This window comes from Schistocerca serialis, chromosome 1 (genome assembly GCF_023864345.2).
Source record: "Schistocerca serialis cubense isolate TAMUIC-IGC-003099 chromosome 1, iqSchSeri2.2, whole genome shotgun sequence".
Lineage (NCBI taxonomy): Eukaryota > Metazoa > Arthropoda > Insecta > Orthoptera > Acrididae > Schistocerca > Schistocerca serialis.
Window position 1 is genome coordinate 303,817,994 of NC_064638.1, and position 6,000 is coordinate 303,823,993.

Consider the following 6,000-nt stretch of genomic DNA (forward strand, 5'->3'; position numbering starts at 1 on the left):
TGTATGTTGATGACTTACTGATTGCTACGAAATCTTGGGAAGAACATTTAGACATAATAAGCAAAGTTTTCCAGAGGTTTGTTGACTATGGAGTCACAGCTAATCTACATAAGTCTAAATTTGGTAAAAGCGAGATTAAATTTTTAGGACATCTTGTATCATCACAGGGAATTACCCCAGATCCAGACAAACTAGCAGCTATTAAAAACTTTCCTGTGCCCTCTTCTAAACGCCAGTTGAAAGGCTTCCTCGGAATGACTTCCTTTTTCAGAAAGTTTATTTCGGACCAGTCGATGAACAGTCAAGCATTGCATGATCTTCTAAAGAAAAATACTCACTGGCATTGGACGCCAGAGTGTCAGGCAGATTTTGATCGCATTAAACAAGCACTTCTTAACAGCAATATTTTGTTCCATCCAGACATGGATACAGAATTCTGTATTTCGTCAGATGCTTCATTTCAGGGGCTTGGTTCTTGTTTGTTTCAAATAGAAGTAATTGATGGAAAAGAAGAGATAAGAGTTATCAGCTTTGCAAGAGGTCATACTCGGTGACAGAGTTGGAGGCTCTGGCCATTGTATGGTCCTTTAAAAGGTTCAATTACTACATCCATGGTCGGAAAATTAAGGTCTTTTCTGATCACCAAGCTCTTAGTTTCTTGCTCTCGTGTAAACTTCTTCATCCTCGTCTTACACGATGGAGTCTCTTCTTGCAAGAGTATGATTTCTAAATAGTATACATCAAGGGTAAAAACAACATTATCGCGGATGCTTTGTCACTCATGCCGCAAGGACTTCACGAGTCCAGTGAACTTATCGAGCAGATGTCTAACTACCGAATTCTTCTAATGAAAGACCCATTACATAGAAAGTATTTCCTTCAGCTCTGCAAGCAGATGCGTATACTCCAAGAAACAGATCCCAAATGGCGTAAGGTCAAACAACTTCTTCTAACAAAACCCGATCACCACTTGTCCAAATTTTATAAACTACACAACGATGTTTTATTCCATCGAACTTCTCTCCTCTCTGGTAGATGGTGTGTGTGTATACCACACGCATACGTTGAACACCTTATCTGGTACACACATCTTTCCTGTGGTCATTATGGACCTGAAAAATGCAAACGAAAGATTTCTGCGTATTGCTATGTACCAAACTTGCACCATCGAATCCACAAGTTGTTAAGTACATGTCTTATCTGCCAGAAGGCAAAACCCTTCAACCATTCGAACCTAATTCCTCTGAATCCAATTATTACTGAGAGACCAAATCAAGTTCTGGCCCTTGATCTCGCCGGCCCCCTGCCGCAAGGGAGGGGAGGGGTGAAATACCTAGTCGCATTGTTGGATCTTTTCACAAAACATGTGAGACTTCATGCAGTGAAATCATCCAGTGCACTTCCGATCATCCGTCGAATCGAACAAGACTATTTTCCTCGATTTGGCAAGCCGGAGGCCATACTATCAGATAATGCATCGAATTTCACTGGCAGACAATGGCGCAATTTTCTTGCCAGACATGGCATCAAACAAATACTTATATCTCGTTTCAGACCGCAATCTAATCCCACCGAACGTATCTTCAAAGAGTTCAATAGATTCATTCGAACCTACATACCTAATCGACAAACCCGTTGGATTGACTTTGTATTTTCATTCGAGCAGATTGTCAACAATCTTCCACACTTCTCAACTGGATTTACACCTGCGGAATTAATGACGAGTCATCGGGAAAGAAATGAATGGTTAGATCCCATACCTAAAATTGTAGAACCAGAATTAGATTTAGATGCAAAACTTAGGCAACCATTGGTATCCTTAGCTGTACAGGCGAATCTACGCAAGAAGTCTTATGACAAGAAAGTATCTAAGGCTCTTACATATGATGTTAATGAAAAGGTGCTTTTACGGACACATTTTAAGCCATCGAAGTTGTTGAAAAGAAATCGGAAATGGATGCTATTGTACGACGGACCATTTGTAGTAATTAGAAAACCACATACAGTAATTAGAAAACCACATATCTAATAGCGGATCCAGCATCTGGCAGAATTAAAGGATTGTATCACCACCAGGATCTCAAGAAGTATAACGAGGCAAAGTAACAAGCAAAGGAACATTAGCCTAAGGTTTAATCTGTGAAACACTTCCGTATTCAAACACACCAATACGAGTACTCACACTTTGGCGAAAAACTATGGAGGTAATTGAAGATTTGATTTATTATGGCGTACGAAAAGGAAAGCACATTCCATTTGAGAGGACAGATTCTCAGTTAGTTTTAAGTTAGTCATAGGTGTAAGCAGTCCAAGTTGGCTGTTGGCATTGAGGAATGCCGTTATTGGTGAAAGGAGATACGGAAGGAAGTAGCAGATTGCCACCTTCCAACTCCAATGAATATATATGTATGTGAAATATTAGGTTAAGCAATTTCTTTTTCAGCCCTCAAGATGGAATGTTAGTCTTTAAGTGTACAGAGTACAGCCTATTGCGTGTAAACTGTGCGTTATTGTAACACCGCCATGAGCTATACCTTTTGTTAGCGCGATCTTCAGAATTAAAAAGATTTGTGTAGCCAAGTGTTTGAACTGTCAAAAGCAGTAAATAACAGAGAGAGAGAGAGAGTATCACGTAGTATTTGATAGTTTTCAGGAGATTCAATCTCAGATTCAAAGTATCATCTACGAACAGTAACCCTCATAAAGATTTAATAGCTAAGCAACAAAGCATTTCCTTTATTCTGTTTTACAACAGCTGTTAGGTCATGTAGTCGAGGGTGCCACTACATGGAAACATATACGTCGTACTGACAAGTCTGAAGTATTCCTGATGGTAAACGTTTCTTCTTCAAACATGTAAGATGCACTAAAGTAATTAGCTATTTCACAGCCAAGCCCGATAATCGCCCAGAAGGAAGCGTGAGAAACTAGAAAGCTGTCACCAGATATGACTCACATTATAATAATAAAACGAAGATCTGATATTAGATTAAAGAATAGCCACTTGAAGGCACACGTGATGCATGTCATGCATCTAAGGTCACAAAAATATCCTAGTGTAGTTGTGCTAGAATTTGTATATGTATATAGTGTATTTATGTTCATATTTGAAACTCTCCTCTTCCATTTCCCCATCCTATCACATTAAAAAAAAGTGAGGATTAGAATTTGACAGGCTCATCTGAGTGCTCTTCAGACGGTTGAAGTGGAAACGAAATTTGTGGGAGAGATCCGTTAGCGAAAGTTTTGTTCCAATCGCGTATCGCGAGTAGCAATGTTGAGAGATTATAATACATTCCGCGAGTAGTACTTGCAGCCAGTAACTTTATGAAGCATGAATCTTCCGGAGAGAAATGCATGAGTATGCTCGACCAGTAGAGACAGAATTTGTTCAATCTGTGCTCTACATAAACAGTGACACTAAATTTTGAAGAGAAACGAAATAACAAGCTGCTTAAAAGATTTGTTTTAAAAAAAAAATTTACCTTTGTAAAAGGGAGAGAGAATAGCCGAAATAATCGTGCCTTGATGCACAAGTAGTGGTATTCAATACGCTAATCCGGCGTGGCGTGACTGAAAAGGTTAACAGAATTTTGTGACTGTAAGCAAACTTAAGAAATGTATGTATGTATGTATGTAATTTATGGACATTGTTTAATCTTGTAATGTATTTACCTGTGAGTAACTTGAACTGTGAACTTTGAAATCACAATGTGAGATGGGAGATGTGAATTTGCAGACACTCTAAGACGTTCTAAATAAAATGCGAGTGATAAAGTGTACAAAATACGTGTGCAGTGACATGTGTACACGCAAGTGCAGGTAGTGACAGCGATCACAGCAAAACATTTTGCAAACTATATGTAAAACGTTGGCTTCACTTACCTGTGTGTAAGCAGCATGGCAGGTCGCAGGGACTGTCGTGTGAAATCCTCGAAACAGACGGTGGTATTTTCTACCCAAGTTTCGATACGCCGATCGACGATGGAGAAAGGACACTAGACGTGTGTTTTCCGCGTGTTCTCATTTTAGCAGAGCGCGAGTGACACACGTTAAACTTCATACGAGCATACACGAGCGCGTGTTGCACTGGACTAGAACCGGCAACAGCGCGGAGCTGCTTGCAGTTGGACTCAACAATTAACATTTGAAACACAACCGACGCGCGCGCTGTGGAGGCGTGTCATTGACCTTAGAATGTTTTCCGTCTCACAACTACGCAAGAGACATTGCTAAAGCTATCACAGTGAAACTTAATTATGAACTTTATTTATTCTGTAAAAAGAGAAGTCTTAGCTTCAAATTAATTTCCATTTAATCAGTCACGTCGGATATTTTGCGATAGATAGTTAAATAAAGACAAGGCATTACTGAGCACTGAAACGTTAACTGGAGGGGAAGGTTATCAATCCTGTCCAGAATCCTATAAAACCTTTACCTGTAAGTCTACATTATAGCACGAACCTAACACAGGTTTCTTTCTGTTTATTTGCATGTAAACGACATGACGCTTGATGCGAGACACTAGAGAGGCAACACGAGCGAACACAAAAAAGACGCTACCCAGGGTCGTGACCTCTCGGACGACGCCGCTCACCGAACGAGAATAGACGTTGCAGACTCCGGTTAAGTGAGCGCGTGACAAATAAAAGTGTACAGTGTAGTGTCAAGTGAAACGTCCTGATTAACAACGACATTCTAAAAGAATCTAATGAAACGGATAAAAAAACATTACGAGACCAAACAGGTCACAGACAATTTTAGAGGACTGTTTAAGTAATTATTTCAATGTATCTGTGTATGTCTGTCTACTGACATGTTTTGTTTTCTATATAGAGTATTATTCATTTATCTTTGTGTGTGTTAGACTTAAGATTGTTTTTTGTCATATTTTGTTTCACAGTAACCGCAATTAAGATAACAGTGCAAGGACACCTTACAATGAACTGAGAGAAGTGCCAAAGTGCACAAAAGACACTGAAAGACTATTTGTTTTCATAACTGTACTGGAAGCATAAAATAACTAGATGACAAACTCATTCCAATTTTATGTTAGAGCGAAAGTAAACAGATGATAAAACACAGTAATGTCTTGAAACTACATGTGAGTCCTGATGATCCTTCCGGAATCATCATGCCTCACATGGGAGGCATTGTGACATTACAGCCTTTATCACTGCGATTTTTAACATGTAAAAGTTTTTTTTCTGTATTCGCGTCAGTATGTGCAAACTTTTAACATATACCAATGTATGTTGTAACCAGATATCTTTGCCGCGCTCCTGAAAAGCGCAGAATATCACGACAGCTATAAACTGTTATACGCTGCTATCGATCAGTAAAAAAAAAAAAAAAAAAACGATGCACTTATGTTTAAAAATAACAATTGCCAATTTTTACTTCTGCAGGGAGCCGCGCCGCTCTCTAGCTGTTCTTCTGTGAATGTGTTGCGAGTCGGACGCAAAAGTATTGTGCTCCATACTGATATAATCATTTTATTGTAAATTTAAGAGTTTAAGTGATTAAAAATATATGTAGCCACAAACAAGCGAGAATGTATATCGTGAAAATTCGCTCCACCGCCACAATGGGTGGCCATGTTAATGTAAGTTTCCGTTTCATAATATAATACTTGAAGCCTTGAAGTTTATTTAATTTTAAAGAAAATCTCTCAACCTTATTTTCATTAATTATACTTGTGATAATCTTTTCTGTTTAAAAGATTTATGCAGCTTATGATCCAGCGTGTGTTCTGTCGGAACAGGAGGCTGTCGTGACGACATCGTTATAGTATTTATTCCAAGTTTTTTCAGTTCCGTTTATATGTTCGTACAAATCCAATTAGTTGGTCCCTTAGGTTTCTTTCATGTAACTTCTGTCTGTTTTCTCCGCGCGATCTTCCTCCGAAAAAAAAAATTTCTGTTCATTTTTTTAGTAATTTTCGATATCGCGAATGAGAAAAGACAGCCGCCTCCTGCTCCGAACGGAACACCACGACTT